This window comes from Panthera uncia, assembly GCF_023721935.1.
Source record: "Panthera uncia isolate 11264 chromosome A1 unlocalized genomic scaffold, Puncia_PCG_1.0 HiC_scaffold_17, whole genome shotgun sequence".
NCBI lineage: Eukaryota > Metazoa > Chordata > Mammalia > Carnivora > Felidae > Panthera > Panthera uncia.
Genome location: NW_026057577.1, coordinates 42,000,530 through 42,019,826, shown reverse-complemented (window position 1 = coordinate 42,019,826; position 19,297 = coordinate 42,000,530).

Sequence of the window (19,297 nt, the reverse complement as noted above, 5' to 3'; positions counted from 1 at the left end):
CAGTGAACCATTTTTCAGTGGTGGAGTTACAACTAGAAGTTTCAAAGGCATTCTTCAACTTCATTCTCATAAAGTCGAACAATCTTTGAAGCTTTATACAATAGGGCTTAATAAATTTTTCAAAGAATGCCTTTAAGACATTAGGTTTTCCTGTTGTTTAGAAACAAAACCAAAGAGAAAAAAAGAGAGACTTTCCAAAGAAATCAATACTACAACTATCAAACTATCACTAAAATTTAGGTTTTGGGGCACCTGGGAGGCTCAGTCGGTTAAACATCTGACTGCAGCTCAGGTCACAATCTCAAGGTTTGTGGGTTTGAGCCCTGTCTTGGGCTCTGTGCTTACAGCACAGAGCCTGGAGCCCGGAGTCTGCTTCAGTTTCTGTGTCTCTGTGTCTCCCTCTCTCTCTGCCCCTCCCCAACTTGTGTGTGCACGCGTGATCTCTCTCTCTCTCTCTCTCTCTCTCTCTCTCAAAAATAATTAAACACTAACAAAAAAAAATTTTTAAGAATTTATGTTTCAACTGGCTGCTATTTGTAAACTCACTTTATACTTCTCTCTCAAAACAACTTGGAGATCCATAAGTGGCTCGGCACTGAGGTAAAAGGATCAAAATGCCAGAAGAGCATGAGATAAAAATGACCTGAAATCTAGAATTTTATTTCCCTAGGTTTAGTATTTGAAATCATAAAATAGTTTACCAACTGCTAAAGAGGGATTTCCCTTTTTTAGCTTCAGACACCATTAGTGCTTAGAAGGACACTAAATGGCTTTCTTATTCATCTACTCAGACAGTATCCCAGATAAATAGAAATATGCCCTACTTTCAAATACTTTTATACAGATTCAACAGTCTGTCTCAGGAAATGATTCCAGTTAACAGCCCTTGTTGTGAAGAACTATGGTATTTAGATTAAGTAATATATATGTCATTAAAATTGTAGTCTCATCCATTCCATCTATTTGGGCAGGGAGGTCAGTGACATACGAAAGTCCACATATTTGATAATGGGTTTGGGCTTTGGGGTTGCACAATGCTGAGAGGCCACCAGGGACCTGGCCCCAGCAGCTTCACTCCAAGTGAATGAGCTCAGATCTTAGCCCACCAGGAGACACATCAGTCCTGACCACACAGTGCTAGGGAGGAAGGTCTTTCCTGACATCTGCTAGCCTGGAGATTGCAGGTAATGCGTGCCAAATGGGAATGGAAATATCAGCAGACATTTCTTAGACTCCAAAAGAAGAGAATCAACAACATTACCTGGTTCCCTTTCCCTTATCCCTAAAGTTCTTAGGTGCAGAGGTTGCTTAAGAGTTCTTAGGAGTGTTAGGAGAAGAGAAGATTCAGGTAATGAGGTAAAGCTTCGAAGGTGATTTGTACAAGTATGGGTACATGTGTACATGTGTGCATGTACTTATCTAAGTATGTGTATTTGTAGTTTCGTATAGGTGTGTATTCCCATCCTTCTGTTTGTGTCAACATTTGCATATATCCTGTATCTGAGTAATTATATGTGCATTTGCATATGTGCTTGTGTTCATGTATATGTATGTATAAATGGTTATATGTGTACTTGAGTTTATATGTGTGTGTTTGTGTGTGTACATATGCACATGTATGCATGTGTGGCAGAGAAACCAAAGACTGGGGATCTGGAAACAGCACTAATGACCAAACTAAGTGAAGGGAAGACAGAGTGACACAGGCTTACAGATTCCAATTCGAAGAAAAAAGGTTGTAAAATTCGAAAGGATATTTGGAGGAAAGCATGCAAGGACTATTTCTCTAAGGTAAAGAACTATTGTTCACTTCCCTTGAACAAAGCAATATAGCCTCTGCCTTCATAACAGTTAATGTCCTAATGTCCTAATGTCCTAATGTCTTGTGACATTAGGACCTTACCTGCTTAGACCCTCTAGCTCCATGATTAGGATGGGATGGATCTGAACTGAGAGAACTCATTGCCAAGTCAAGAACTCAAAGAGTTTCATAAAATTCTTTCCTCCACAATTTTGAGGAATAAGCATATGATTAGTTGTACTTTTCCAAAATTATAGGATAAGAAAGGAGACACAGACAGCCAAAGATGTCTCACAGATTTACAATTATATTTTCTCTTCAAGAGAAATAATAATAAAATAATGCACTGGCCAAAAACATTTTGGCTTTATGCTGAAATTTTATTTTTTGAAGGCAAACATATTTTGGAACTGAGAGACACTAAGCTGTGTGACAATACTATAAATAATTGCAGCTTAATGTTGATAATAATATTACTATTGACATTCAAACTACTTCATGAAGGTACATGCTAACATGATAATAGTTATTGAGCATCTACCATGTATTGAGAAAGCCAAGCATAAAACACAGTCCCTGCCCTTAGGGAGACACAGCTCAGAAGAGTCCACAGACCAGTAAACAGATAACTACTGTGTAAGCAGCTGAAGAAGCCGTCTGCCTGTGGAAAGTGCAGGGGAGCATGAAACAGGAAGTGAGGAGGACAGCTTGGGAGGACTACTGAAGGTATTCCACCCGTGAGGGGTTATTCCACCCGCGTCTTTCTTGAAGGATGAATAAGAAACTTCACAGGCAAATGGAATGGAGTCTTCTGTATATATATCACCCAACATACGTATATGTATAAAATTGGAATTAGTACTATATATATTACATATAGAAGATTAGTATTTATGATATATAATACCAATTGTACATACATTATAAACTACACACACACACACATATATATATATAGATATAGATATATCCATTAATTCTGTATAATACGAGTCTACCTTCCTTTCAATTATAGATATTTCTATGTTGTTGCTCTTTAGGGTCTTTATATTATTCCCCACATCTACCCCTACTCCAAACCGAGGAGAAAAACATAATAACATAATTAATTAATTTCCTTAGTGATGAGAGTATTATATACAAAAATTATTAGCAGGAAATATAAACTTTTGTGGCTTTTAAGTTGGGACACCTCAGAGTTAATGCTAAGCCAGCCCCTGCATTTATTTGAAAACCTGCCAAAAACTTTTTGTGAGAATTCAGCTGAACTATGTGTCATTTCTCTGAGTTCCTAAATTGATCCACATTATAGAAAGGGAAAATGTTCTTGCCCAATTTTTTAAACTACCTGATATTAAAATGAACTGCAGTCTTGGGGGATTTGAGAGCCACTCCAAGCTGGCAATAAGCAATACCCTGGTTAAGGAGAACTGCAAGAAAATGCAACTCACACATCTGTAGAGAAACACAGGAATGTGATTAAGAGCAGGGTATCCCATTGGCTATGTCACATACAGCTCCAATGAGTTTGGGGCATGTGCAGAGGGTCAGGAAGCAGCAAGACTGTATTCATTTCACCAGAAATGGGGGAAATAGGACATTTGGTGCCATCCACCTCACACATTTTCATTCAGCCTCTGCAATTGAAATGTAGTATGTTTCACAGTTGGAAGGAAAGAAGAGCTATGCCAGTGACAAAACTGGAACATTGAGGGGAAATTAATAACACTATGCACTTCAGGTTTCCTGGGAGGGTGTGCCATACATATTAAGTAATCATGACATGATTTAACAACAATAGCCTTGCTTGGCTCAAGCTGATCATTTAAAGCTCCAGGTACTGTAAGGAAGAATCACTTTGATAGAGAGACTGTAAAGACTTTTGGGGAGAGGGGAGATGAAGAGAAACACTCTTGCAGAGAACTAGGCCTAAAATCAGAAGAGCTCATGAAGAAAGACTCTCCTGTGCACTTAGAGGGCACTCATGGGAATTGTGAATGGCATTTTACAGCAGGGAATTTTTGCACAGCTGCAGTCACATCGGAGCTAGAGTTGCACTGGAATCGAGGGGCTTTGAAAGCACTGGAGTAGGTGATGCTGTTTAGAAAAATCTGGACATTTAGCAAATACACATTAAAAGCCTGCGGATTCTGCCATGCAGTGTGGTCGTTCCCCAAACAAGCTTAAATGTGAGGCACACCTAGATTTTTCTTTCTGGCTCTGCCAGAAACCTGGGAACCTGAGCCAGTTACCTCATTTCGTAGAACCTCAGTTTGCCCATCTGCCAGATAACTGCACTAGTCTCACAGGGAAGTTAGGACAATTAAATTGAGTAGCATATATAAAGAATCTAGTCTAGTGGCTTGCAGATGGCAGTGAATAAAAGTCAAGCTAGACAAGCAGCAGGACACTTCCTTTTTGTGGTGTTTGTACCATTTTACTCCCAAGGTGATAGCAGAAGTGTAAGTACTATTAATCATAGTAAGAGTATTAAGTCATAGTATTAGTATCTAACAATCATATTAAATACTTGCCTATCATATTGAGTACTGACCATATTAAAGTATTGTAGGGGAGCCTCAGTGGCTCAGTCAGTTTAGTGTCCAACTTTGGCTAAGGTCATGATCTTGCAGTTCATGAGTTTGAGCCCCGCATCAAGCTCTGAACTGACAGCTCAGAGCCCGAAGCCTGCTTCAGATTCTGTGTCTTCCTCTCTCTCTTCCCCTCCCCAACTCATGTTCTGTATCTCTTTCTCAAAAATAAACACTTAAAAATTTTTTAAAAAAGATATTGTAGTCTTAGCTTTCTACAAATTATTCCTTTTAATATTCATATAATCTCAAATAATTTAAGATGTTATTTTTCCTTCATTTATACAGATGATCAGACTTGGAGAGATGAAGGACTTATTTGAAGTCACACAGAGCTCATAAAATTCTGAGCTCAAATTTAAACGCAGGTCTGTCTTACTCTTAAACTCATAACTTTCATAGTTGATTCCAAACATTAGATAAACGTAGCTGGGATTAGTATAGCTTCTGACCAAGGGAGGTCCGAAAGGCAGGACCAAAGAGACAACATTTTAACAGACTCTTAAAAGATGGATATCTTTTTTCAAGATGGGGAAGTGTCTCCCAGGCAGACAGAACTGTTTAAACATCTAACAACAGCCTGAAAGTATTTAGCACATGCCATGTGTGAAGGTCTGGGCCTGTAGGGGGGGGGGGGGGGGTGGTTGAAGCAGGGCCTTCAAAAGAGGTGCCACAGCAACCACCATAGTATCACAGGATACTGAATGTAATTCTTTGTTGCTTTGGAATTTTAGCAGACATGCCAAGGTCAAGAACAAAATGGTAGGTACCACTTATCTACAAAGTCTAAAGTAAGGTGCTAAATCATCTCAACAAGATTAGAAGAGGACCACCCCCAAGCTGGTGCTGCCAGAATTAGGTGATCATCCCCTCCAACCATGTAAAAAGTTAAAGTTGAAAAACATCAAAACAGAAATTTCTTTGGAAAAAAATTTTTATTTTACTTCTCCTTGGATGACGGTAGAAAACAGCTGCAGCCTCACTTCAAACCTAGTAAAACAGGGTGAAAGAGACTAATGGGAAAGCTTGACATGTGTCTTCAGGAATCTGGGGGACACAGGGACTAGTGTCTGATGGATGTTGGGAAAATTCAAAGGTGAAAGACTAGAGAGGGAAAAAAAGGAGAGAAAAAGACTTTGTTCTTTCATAACAAAGAAAAAGAGAACTGTGTGGGAAGGGAGATGTTTTTCTACCCATGACATGGCAAAGGGGCTTTTACTTCCCTGTTTCTAGAAGTAGATCCTGTGGGGAAAATAAAGCCTCTCTGACCCAACCGAAAACAGACCCTCCTCAAGGAGAACATATAGGGCTACAAAGTGTCCCCAACAGTGAGGTGGCCCTTGAGAAGTCCACGGGATGAGGTAGATAGTTTTAAGTGACCAGCAGGTGAGAGTTACTACTCATAACATTCACTGAAGTCTGAGATCTTCAGCAGAGAGGGATTCTAAGGATCCCACAAAAACATCCCCCAAGAGAAAGAGCCAACAGTAGTGAGTCCATCGTCCAGAGGGCAGAAACGCAGAGGGCAATTGCAGCAACCTCCCTCAACTCTCCCTACTAGTTCATTGTTCTTTCTGATACCTCCAGGGCCAAGACCTATTTTTAAACTGAACTGAAGTTTTTAATTATTGAATGTAACTGGAATCTTTTTAGTAAGAGTGTCTTGGAAAGCTCTTCCAACCAGTCATGGGGAACAATGGTTTTAACATCGTCAACGAGGAGCAATGAGAAAGCACAAAGTTGCTTTCAGGCTTGTATACTACTGAGACCAACTAACAAAATAAAAACCAACCAGAATTGTAGTAGCAATTAGAATAACAACAATAATAAGTCCATGTAAATTCTTCACCTACCACATATTCTTCCTCATCCTTTTGTCCGGTCTCTTCACCAACTCATGTGGGCTTTGAGTTTCATTTTTGTCCTTAGTCTCTCTCTTCTTGTTAGGTGTTAGAATCTGCTGAGCCACATAGATTTTTCTCTTTTATCACCACTCAGACTAGTTTGTTTCTGCTAAATCCATACTAATGTTTGAATGGCAGGAAGGAGAAAGTGTTTTTAGGTGAGGGGCTAATCCATGAAATTGGAAAACTAGACTGGGTCTTTATTTTGAAGGGACACCTCTCATGCTAATAAGTTCATACTTTCCCCCCCTCTTTTGCAGATACAGGGAGATATCGAAGGATTTTAATCTGAGTGGTGACATATTATATTTTGGGGTTTTCATCTTTAATTATTTTTGGCAGGAAGTGTGGGGAATAGATTGAACAAGGAAGAAACTAGAGATAGGGAAATCAATTAAGAGGTAACCCTGAGATAAATAACCTATAAAGTTAGTGGAAGAAAAATTAAAATTCTCCAATGACCGATCTAAAGGCAGGTACTGAAGTGCAGTAAGCATGGAAACACTGAAAGATCAGACTAATAAATCAAGCTGGATAATCATCTGAAAATAAAGACTTTGATGGCAAATGCAAACTGTGCATTGATTGAAAAATTAGGACTATGGACCTTCTAACTATCACAAATTTTATTTTCATGCATTATCCTGGAGTCTTGGATTGTAAATTTCAAGATTTTCTGTCTCATGGACTTAATTGTATGGATCTTCTTGCAAGGTTAAGAAAAGGAAAACAGCTTCCTGTCTCCTAAACATCTGCCGTCCTTAGACAAAAAGGAAATTGTCTTCCCCTCTCTCCCTTCAAGCACATCTTACATTTAAATGACAAATCCATTTTTTATAAGTAGGTTTATTATTATTATTAAGCAAAATGGTATTTGTATTTCACTTCCAGTCCCATCTGGAATGAGTCTTCTATTTTACATTAGCTTTAACTTTGGTCTTATTATTTTCACAAACATTTTTAAAACTTCTTTGAAAATAACATTAAATGCTTTGGGGCATTAGCCAAATTCAATTCCCTGAGAAACATCAAAAGAAAAGCTGGCGTTACTGAGAACAATTTTCCATTGTAATATACCAAAGTAACAATGAAATTTTTGTTAGAGAAAAGGCATGATAATATTCAGTGCCAATTTACATACCCTATTTCTCCTGTAATTAATGTGCCACACATTCCTGCCTCTGTCCTTAAGAACCATCTGGTCACACACTTGACCCCTTTTCACCTTGTTTCTCTAGTCACAAATACAGGATAATTCAGCCTACACCTATTTTATTTTGGACATCCTCCATCTTTTTATCCTTTTTTAAAAAATTATTTACTGTTTATTTATTTTTGAAAGAAACAGGGACAGAGCATGAGTGTGGGAGGAACAGAGGGAAATACAGAATCGGAAGCAGGCTCCAGATTCTGATCTGTCAGCACAGAGCCCGATGCAGGGTTTGAACCCACAAACTGCGAGATCATGACCCCAGCCAAAGTTGGATGCTTAACAGACTGAGCCACCCAGGTGCCCCAATCCTTTTTAAATCTTCATATTTATTATCAGTTTTTATTAGGATGATTCCCTTGTAAATACAGGGAATAATTCAAATAGTAATACAAATAGCAGCCATTTATGGAAAGCCTCCCATATGCCAGGTATCACAGTCAGGATTTTCTTACATTATGTCCATTTATTTGCACAAGTCCAGGATAGAGAAATACTATTTCCATTCTACAAATGATAAAACAAACTCAAAGAGGTTAAGTGATCTGTCTGAAGTCATACAAATGATGAATGAGTTTGAAAAACCAGAAAACCTTCTGAGAGTTAAGAACAGGAATCAGCGGGGGAAAGAGGGGCACCAGGTAACATAGGCACTGGGATTCCACTCAGGAATATTGGGAGGAAGTGATGTTTACCTGCTACCTTCCAGCTTTGAAATTATAAAACACTAATTAGCTCTAGATGAAAAGCTTTTGACTGGGCCTTGGAAACACTAAATCCCCTTCCTGACACTGACTCATGTTGTGTCCTATGCTAGTCACATAACCTTGTTGAACCTCATTTTCTTCACTTGCAAAATGGAAATAATAATATGTATGGCACAGAGGTGGTGTGGAGTTTAATTAGCGTTTCTAAGGTACTTTGAGATGATCAGATGAAAGGTGTACTTTACATTTACAACATTAATTATTATTTTTATTGTACATAATCATTTGAAAATACAAGAAGCTCCTGGATGTTATTTTGCCATAACATATATTATAACCTAAGACTCTTTCTGAAATCTGTGCTCTTATGGTTAATATGACCTGCTCATTCATAGATAATTCCCAAAGAAATCAACTTGGGAACAATATGCAAAATAGGGTAACTAACAGAAATAAGGAAAAGTATATCAGATAAGTATTGGTTTGACCAATTAGAGCAGACACACCTAACTGTTGAAATCAACACAACAGTCATAGCGATAACTGAAGGAAACAAAGATATAGCTTGATTGCAAAACAATATAATGGTGCCTCTATTTGAAGTGTGCTTTTATTGTTAGGAACCCAAAGCAATTTACCAATATTATCTCCATAAGAAGGAGAGCAAAGGGAATCCACTTTAAATATAGATGAATGGAGACTTAGTGACTAAGTGGTTTGCCCAAGGTCACTGAGTCCATTGCTAACAGCAGGGTTTAAGCTGTCCTCTTCCTTGATGAGGTCAAAGAGTTTGAGGTGGAGCTGAAAACTGAACTCAGATGTTTTGTATCTAATAACTTGGTAATGTTACCTCTTCTTCTTTAGTCTGAAGATAAAGGCATCTTTAAAAAGAATCCTCTGCAATATCGAAATAAAACCTCTTGGTGATTAGAGGCTCTAGCAAGGTTGAATAGGTCTATCCTAGATTAACAGTACCTGGGAAAGCATGTTTCTTATTCCATTGTTTAATTGCTGTGATTTCTGTTTCCAGTAGTAATGGTAAATATTCCAAAGGGATGTTATTTCTTATCCTGCATTTTCCATCAGTAGGGAAGAAAATAGCCTCCTACAGAGAAGGTGATTAGGTCTTCAAAACTTGTTCAATAGATTATTTACTTCATGTAAGGAAATTTTCAAAATATTTGACTCCAGCCTAAGTCTCAGGAAGCACTAGAATGTATTCATCTCCAATAAATCAGGCCTTAAAACTCTCTTTCCTCATATCTTTACTTTTTGGCATCCTAAACATCCTTAATATAATTCTCATTCAAACTTACAAGTTACAGAATGCGAGAGAAATCCCACTGATAATTGACTTGGATGTCTTACAATATCTAGGACAACTCAAGTACCAAAAAATCACCAAAAATGTCATTACCAGGTTTTATTTTATGTCAACTTGAGTGGGGTTATTAGCAGAAATCTATGTGATTAGGATCCATCATGAAATAACACATTGATGATATTTCTGCAAATTGAGCACGTATTTCTCATTGATATTCTGTTTTTAAGTTTAAGAAATTTCTCCTTCTTTCTCTCTCTCTCTTGATAAAGGCATACTGAGTTAGAGCCTCTCATCAGGTTCTGTACTGACAGCATGGAGCCTACTTGGGAGTCTCTCTCCTCGTTCTGGATCTCCCTCACTCATGCACTCCCTTTCTCTCTCTCTCTGAAAAATAAATAATAAAAAAGTAAACTGAGGGGCACCTGGGTTGCTCATTCAATTAAATGTCCGGCGTTGGCTAAGGTCATGATCTCACAGTTCATGAGTTTGAGCCCCATCAGCACAGAGTCCCCTTCAGATCTTCTGTCCCTCTCTCTCTGCCCCTCCTTCACTCTCTGTCTCTATTTCAAAACTAAATGAAAACATGTAAAAAAAATGAACTTAAAAAACAAAACAAACAACAAAGGATTAAAACAAGCAGAAAGTACCAACTTACTGAAAACTCGCCAGAAGCACAATGTATGAAAAACTTCCCTGATAAGACCAAACAAACTTATTTGAGAAAAAGGTGAGATGATGAAAAATTTGATCAAGTCTAAGAAATTATCACATTATGGACGTTTACACATTTGCAAGTTGATACAAATAAAAACTCGTAAAATTCCTTCTGTTTAATTCATTATGACTTACTTGGTATTTATTATTGAATGCATCTGTAAATATAATTGTGTTGAGTGGCACTGTCTTTAAACAAATCAGTTCTGAACTTTCGAATCATTTTCTTTTTGTGTGTGGCATCGAGATCCCAAATGGTGGTTGCATTACATCTAGAACAGTTTTGCAGAGCAATTCTACCTGTTTGGATGTCTCTGACTCACTCCACTGAGGTTCACAGGATTCTGATTAATTAGTGGGGCAAGTTTCTACCCTGCATTATTTATCACACAATCTCCAGCTTCAAGACTTGTATCAACTCCCTGAGCCAAACAATACAACATACGGCAACTTGTGAAGACTTCTTTTCACATAAACTTAGCTTCAAAATAACCAGCACCCACACTAGTCTGCAACGGTTAGTCTTCTAACGCCCAGACACAACATCAAACTGTGCAGTGATGATATAACCAAGAGCTAATAATCCAATAGCTTGATTTCCCAAGAGATAAGTAGAAAGTATGCTTGAGTGACTTTGATTTTACCAATAATATTTCAGAACCTAGATAAGATATTACGCATTAAGCTTTTTAAAAATGTCTCTATAAATAAATAATCTTGGTCAAAAGAATAAGTTATAATAATTGCCAAACACTCAGAATCTTCCTTCTGTCTGCCAGTTAGCATTGCTTTGGGTTTTTCTTTGACAATCCAGAAGACTGATATCACCAAATGGGAGTGAGGATGTGGAACAACAGGTATTCTTTGCTGGTGGGAATAAAAAATGGAACAGCCACTTTGGAATTTTGGCAGTTTCCTATAAAACTAAACATATCTTCCCATGTGATCCAGCAATCATGCTCCTTGGTATTTACCCAATGATGCTGAAAACTATGTCTGCACAAAACCCAGCACACAGATGTTTACAACAGTTTTATTTATAGTTACCAAAACTTGGAAGCAACCAAGCTGTCCTTGAGTAGGTGAATGTATAAATAAACTGTGCTATATCCAGATAATGAAATATTATTCATTGCTAAAAAGAAACTATAAAGCCATGAAAAGGAGAAAACTGGAACGCATATTACTAAGTGAAAGAGGCCACTTACATGGTAATGATTCCAAATATATGGCATTCCGAGAACACAAACTATGGGGACTGTAAAAAGATCAGTAACTTCCAGAGGTTGGGAGTGAAAGGAGGGATGAGTAGGCAGAGTAAAGAGGATTTTAGGGCAGTGAAAATACTCTATATAATACCATATTGATAGATACATGTCAATATACATTTCTACAAACCCAAAGAATGTACAACACCAACAGTGAACCCTAAGCTAAACTATAGACTTTGGTGATGAGATGTGTCAGTGCAGGTTCATCCATTGTAACAAGCATCCCTCTGGGAGAGGATGTTGATAATGGGAGAGGCTATACATATGGGGGGGGGGGCAAAGGATGCATATCAAAAATAGATCTTTCTCCCAATTTGCTCTGCATCTAAAATTGCTCGAAAAAAAAATTATTTAAACACATACACACATACATGCCTCTTACCCTGTTTAAGTTGAGTTAGAGAATCTGTGGTTGACAGCAGCATATAAAGGACAAAAATCAGCCTACATTTATGAGAAACCCCAAAATACCATACCAGATAGAATCAGCATGAGCTTCCATTCCAGAGGAATAATGACGTCTCTGTTGATAAAATCTTATTGGAAACATGATGTTCTGTTTTATTTACCTGTCTTAAAAAGGTACTCGTGTTGATTTTGGAAATGGGATACAGGTACCCTAATATAATTTTAAGGGTCCTCATGCAAACAAGGTCTTGTACATAATCTGTTCTACCTGCAAAATGTTGCATGAACTGCTTCTAGAGCTGCAGCTAAGATATTTAAAAGTTCTGAGTAAAAACATCTTTCCTGAAACGTGATGAAAGCCTACCACATTGTCAGGAGAGGAGTCAAGGCTACAGTTGGAATGTATTGCATTGAAGAACAATGACTGAATTACATGCAGTTGAACAGCAGCAAGCTCTCCCAGAGACATATCCTTGGCTTCCATGCTTTTTGATTCAATACAGCCTCCCAGGTATCTTGGATAAAGCTGCGCAAACTTCATCCTCAATGTTCCTTTCATTTCTTTAATTTTCAAACATGAGTAGGGCCAGAGCCACAAGATGACAGCCTCTTTACTTATAAATGTCCTCCCCCCTGGTTCAGAAGATCACACTCAGCTCTACACTAATTCAGCAACTGAAAAGGCAAGTAAACAAATCCTAGGCCGATCTCACCCAACTCCCTGCAAAGCTGCTTTGGCTCAGCTGGGTGTCCAGTGGACTGAGTCATGTAATTACCCCATGGGAAACAGAGAATGGGACTGCATTTAAATGCCATGGACTGATCCCATAAGCTCCATTATTTATTTAATAAAACATGGTTGTGCTTGTTTGGTGTTTGTATTTTTTTAATAGTGATCAAAATTTTAAGAACTCTAATTTTCCACAAATGCATCTTCATCATACAGAAAGTATAATTAATTGGTTTAGTCAAAGAAGCCTCTTGCCTCCCACTCTGCTGTTTCAGACCATGAAGACATTTAAATTTTTTTAGGTTTTATTCTCTCAGCAGACATTAACTGGGACTTTTGTGGTCTCCTACAAAGAAAGAACAAAAGTAAACATTGACCATTCTATCACTTGTACTCAATGAAAGATCCCAATATGAAGGTCTCTTGTGACTGTCCATTCAGGTTTATGAAATATTGCATATAAATCATTCCATCTAAAGTACTGTAAGGCTTATTCCAAGCGTCATTGCTGCACATGTCCATGACTTAGTGCTATGTGGGCAGGAGCTTTCACTCTCTGAGGACTTCTTGGCTCAGATATTAAATCACGATCAGGCACACAGCCTGGGTGACATTTTCCTCTTCTTAATTCCCACATAAAACTCCCACTGAAGTGATGGGGAAGACTCATGTGTGTGGGAAGCTGACTGGGTATTCACACAGATTCCTAACTAGCAAAGAGGAGTTGCATTTTGTCTGCTCACAATGCGTTAAGGCATGTCATAATCTCCCCTCCTGGCATCAACAATCCAATTTCAGTTCAGAAATTAGAATGGCTAAGTATTGCACATGCTTCAGAATACAGGCATATAGCCTCTGTTAAAAACATTTGGCTTTTCTAGGATTTAACAGCACAACTCTATTAATGTGAACCAAGCTCAATATGGCAAAATCCCACGCAGCTTGAAAACTCAGCGTTAGGAGTTGAAGTCAGCCTGCCCAGCTGACAAGTGACTCAATACTGAAGTTTAATTGTCTTTGCTGTTTGCCAGTAACTGTAAGCCAGTACTTATCTTGGCCTCACTGCGCTGGTTCACCAGCATTTTTCAGTTGGGAAAGTAACTACATGAACTACAGTGGTTGTGCTAGTTGAAAATAGGTGTATTATCATTGGCATTTTGGACAAGCCTTTGGCATTTCATTGTGCTGGCAAAGTACATGACAGCATTACATTGTGTATGAAGAGATCAGCCAAGGTGATGAAATGTTGGCTCTCCTCCAAAATTTCAAGAGGTTTACACCCAGTATCGGCTAGGAAGGCATTTGTTCACACATAGGTTGACACTCTCAGCTTAGAAAAGCCTGGGAACTTACCTTCTTTCACTCACTCATCCACTTTCACACATTTACAAATATAAAACTTGATGTCTAAAACTCATAGTGCTTCTAACAGAAACACAAATCACGAGGTAAACTCATAACTCAAGATTAGTGATTTATATGACTGAATAAGATTCAACATTTGAATTGTGAGTCACGAAACATTGGAGATTTTACAAGAAAATGTATTTTCAGTTAAGCTTTCAAATTTTTTTATGTTCTTAATATTGTAGAATAAATAAAATCTACAAGTAGCCACCAAAACTTATTTCAATCTTTCCACCAGCCCTTTCTCTACACAACCTGTCCCCCACCCAACCACTTATAAGTGAAAGAATGACCATGTGTTTTACCTCCCTTATTTTTCTCTCTTCCCAAGAACTAACTATGTGAACAGGGAAGTAAACCAAAAGTGAATGGGAGGAGCCATAAGATAACTGATCACCTGAATAATCAAGAGCAAGCAGTCCTTCTCAGAAGGAAGGAGCTTCACTGTGGTGGATGAGGAGGATGCTATGTTCTTGTTCTACACAATGCTTCTTGATTAGAAAGGACTCTTCTATGAAACAAGCCTTATAACCCATAAATGTTATAGTATGGGGGATGGGAGACTACTTAAAGCCATCAATGACCTTGGGCTCTTTGGGACTCAGTTTCCTCATGGGTAAAAAATTTGGTTTAATTATTTTTAAAGATCTTAATATACCTGGATTCTATATTATAACCTTTGGACTGCCATTTATACAATGACTTCACTATGCTACTTTACTGGAAGAATGAGGGAATGAAATTCTCTCATTTTTCTCTTTGATTTTCTACCATTGTAAAAATGTAGTATTGGCACATCCAATGGTAGAGCAAAGATGGTGCTTATGCCTCTCTATGCTGCCTTCAGAAAGGGAAATGCACTTTCATCCCAGTCTTTCCACACTATTGAGCTCTCTTATAGCTTTACAAATATGGAGAGATGTATAAGCCATTACTAAGAAATGACTGGACAGCACTGTCATTCTCTGTCACTCCAGTTTTTTGCACCTTTTAAGATGCCATTGCCCTATAGAAACAATTATACATTATGGTTGAGGTATTTTTCTGCTAGGAAGGGACCCAAGAAGATAATTTTTCATCTTTACCAATCTAGAAGTGCCTTGATGTTCTTTGCCCTGTTCCAGGTTCATAAACACAAAAATGGTTCTCTATTAAAGGAGAGAATCTCCTCCTCACCCCAATCTCAGCCCCAAGAACAAACAATTGATGACCACTTCACTTTACTTTTCAAAGCAGTCTCCTTTAATTTTATGTTAAATTTATTTATAGTGCCATCAAACAACAGCCATCTGAAGCCTTTGAAGTCCTAATGGACTTTCTTATCTCCAATCACCAAAGCCTTTGCATTTTTCAGAATAAATCCTATCTGCAATAAGGAAAGAAAATTCATTGCAGGAAACCATTATTGTAAAGGAGTAGAATCCTTTAGAATAAGGTACCAATTGACGTAGGTCAAAGGATCTCAGAACTGCAATTGCAATTATTTGTTTACACAAGCACTATGCCTTTAACTCTTGCCAGCTCATTCCGTGGCCAAATAAAAACAAGCTTTTAACAACCCACGTTGATTCATGGTCAGTGTCCTGGACCTGCAGGCTTTGCTTCTTCCTTGACCCTCACAACCAACACTGGTCTTGCATTCTCCTGACTCAAGGACTCTTAATTCATTTAGGAATTTTGGCTCCAGACACTTATTCCTTGGATAGTGTCATTCTCTGACACTAACTCTCAGCCTTCACTTCTAGACACAACTGGACACTCAAATTTAAGCTTCATTCTACTTCAGATCACTAGGAAAGGGGCTTTCCTAATCTAACTCCAGCCCCAGAGCCTATACCAATGACAGATCCTTTGTTTTGTGCTTTGGCAATATCTGACTGTGCCTTCTGCCAGGTCAGGGGTGGGGTGTGTTGGCCTCTGTGCAAGAGTCCACAGGCTCTGAGATCTATCAGCCCATAGAGGCTATAGCTGGAGTTGGACTCAATCTATGGACTCAGTACAACATGGCAGAGACAAGAGTGTAGTCTGGCTGAAGATTTATGAACCAGTTCTGTCAACTCACCTACTGTGCATTTGGCCTAGTCAAAAAAGAAAAGAAAGCTATTCCAAAGGTAAATAGATTCATATCTGCTCCTTTACTACATATTTACCAGTCCCCAAAACCACCCCCTATTAGTGGTTCTCAGCTTTCATTACACATTGGAATCTACAGAGCTTTAAAAATTACTGAGGCCCACCCCCACCTACAGATTCTCATTTAATTTGTTTGGGAAGCAGCTCAGATACAGGAATATTTAAATGCCCAACTCTAGAATTCAAGGCTTATCAACATTTAGTTGAATAAGATTCACCTGGTAATCTTGTTAAAATTCGTAGTTTGGTACAGTAGTGAAGCCTGAGATTCTGCATTTCTAATAAGCTTCCAAATGTTGCTAACCCTGTTGGTTCATGAACAGCAGTTTGAGCAGCAAGATGGAAACTAACATCTAATGCCTTAGAAAAAAACTCACCGTATTTGCTAAGTTGATTTTTCCACCTGCATTTGGTTGACTTCTCACAACAAAAGCCAGTGAAGACCAACTTTCTCCATTTCCCTCCGCAGTTTTATAAGCTAAGTTCACAGAACACATAAGTTGCAATATTTAGGTCCATCCTGTCCATAATTACTGTTACCTACCCATCCTTCTCCCTGAAAGCCATCCCAACTGCTCCACACAACATTCGGCTGAAAGTATCCATAGTAGCAAATCCCCTCACTGCTTTTATACAAACAGAAAGTCCACCAAAGCCACATGGAAATAAACCACACTAAATACCTATTGTGCAAAGGACTACAGAAAAATGCAAAAGAATATAAGACCTCATCACTGCCCATCCTTCTCAGCTACTAACAAGGCTTTTATTAAAAAAAAAAAAAAAAAGCCTATAATTCAGAGCAGAAGTGTTCAGAGTCAAATGAGTGGTACGGAAAGGAAGTGAGAGGTGAGAAGAGAGGTGAAAAATCTCCCAGGAGGCAGGGTAATTGGGGACAGGGTAGGGGAGCATAGGGAATCTTCAAACAAAAGAATTTCTACCACTCAAGACAGGAAGCAAGCAAGTGGGGAGGATCCCATAACCATGGCAGAGAGGATTAAACCAACCCTACAAAAGGACAGAAGTGGAAGAACCAAGACTGAGATCAACGATATTGAGAAAGCCACTTCCATAGGACTACAAGGAAGTCTTTCCACTAAAAGAAGAACCAAAATTTACTAAATTCTAATATATTGAAGCCTACATTTCTTTAGGGCTGGTATTTGCAACGTGCTGTCATGTTAAGGAATAAAGGGACACCACAGACACTCATAACTTTTAAGTCTACAAAGATCAGAGTTTGGTCTAATAATAGTAATACCTAGTAGATATTATGTACTTTCTATATGTCAGGCACTGTTCAAATGGCTTTAGGTACAAAGACATATTTAATCCTCACTACAATGTTAAAATAGAGGTTATTATCATCATCACTAGAACACAACCTACATAAAAATGGGGGTTTTCGAATTTTGTTTATTACTGCAATTCCCAGTATCAAAACAGTGATTTAATCATCAAAACCTGATTCTGCTATTGAGAATGGGAACACAGAGAAATTAAATGACATTTATAAAGTCAAAGAGTCAGTAAGCAGCAGAGAGGGGACTCCCACTCAGGTGGCTTAGCTCTGGTACCTATGGCATTCCATCAGGCAACATGGTTTCCAGTTTAAGAAGAGATCTGAAGAGAAATATCTAAAAACAAGTTTCTGTAGCCAATGTAAAAGAAATTACTGCCTATGTTTTCTTCTAGGATCCTTATGGTTTTAGGTCTCACATTTAGGTCTTTAATCCATTTTGAGTTTAATTTTGTGTATGGTGTATAAAAGTAGTCCACTTTCAGTTTCATTCTTTTGCTTCCCCAATACCATGTATTGAGGAGGCAGTCTTTTCTCCTTTGCATATTCTTTCCTCCTTTATCATAGATTTATTGACCATATAATCATGCATTTATTTATGGACTCTCTCTTCTGTTCCACTGACCTGTGTGTTTATTTGTGCCAGTGCCATATAGGTTTGATTACTATAGCTTTGTAGTATAGTCTAAAATCTAGGATTGTGATACCTCCAGATTTGTTCTTCATTCTAAAGACTTCTCTGGCTATATTAAGTCTTTTGGGATACCACAAAAATTTAAGGATTATTCGTTCTAGTTCTGTGAAAAATGTTGTTGTTATTGTGATAGAGATTGCACTAAATCTGTAGATTGCTTTGGGTAGTATGGACATTTTAACAATATTGGGCTGTAGAAACATTTTCCTAGCTATGTCTCCCAAAGCAAGGGAAATACAGTAAAACCTTGGTTTGTGAGTGTAATTCATTCCAGAAACATGCTTGTAATCCAAAGCACTTGTACATCAAAGCGAATTTCCCCACAAGAAATAATGGAAACTCAGATGATTCATTCCACAACCCAAAAATATTCATATAAAAGTGATTACAATACTGTAATATGATACAAAATAATAAAGAAAATATAAAATATAAAGAAAAATAAACAAGTTAACCTACACTTACCTTTGAAAACCTTTGTGGCTCATGTGAGGGACACAAGAGAGATGAGGGTTACTGTGTAGAACAACTTTCACTATTACTAATGGAGTCATTGCTGTCTACTGGCTCAATGGAATCTTTTTCTTTTTGAGCAACTTTAATAAGGAACCTATCCAATGACACATGCTTTTGCCTCCTTTTGAGGATTTCATGGAAATGTGAACTCGCATTGTCATTAAACAGATTCATCGCTCACACTGCTACAGCCTTATTTGGTGGTGCTTTTCTACAAAATTTTGCACCGTTTCCCTTTTTACACAACTCTCTAATCTCATATGAAGGGAAAGATTCCTCCGACTTTTTCTCCTCCTCCTCTACAGATGAGATACAGACAGAATCTTCTTATAAATTCTTTCAGTTTCAGCCATTCACATACTTCATCATACTTTTCAATGATTTCCTTCTTAACTTCCACCATAATCATCTCCTTCCTCTTACCTCCTTTCTTTTCAACCTTTTCTGCATGGAGGCCATTGTGTACACTCACACAGATGTTGACTACAGTATAGTATTAATAAGCTCTTGTCATATACTGTATTTAATGAGACTGGCAATAAGGCAGCAGAGGAAAGGGTCTATATCTGCAGGCAGCCTGACCTAGA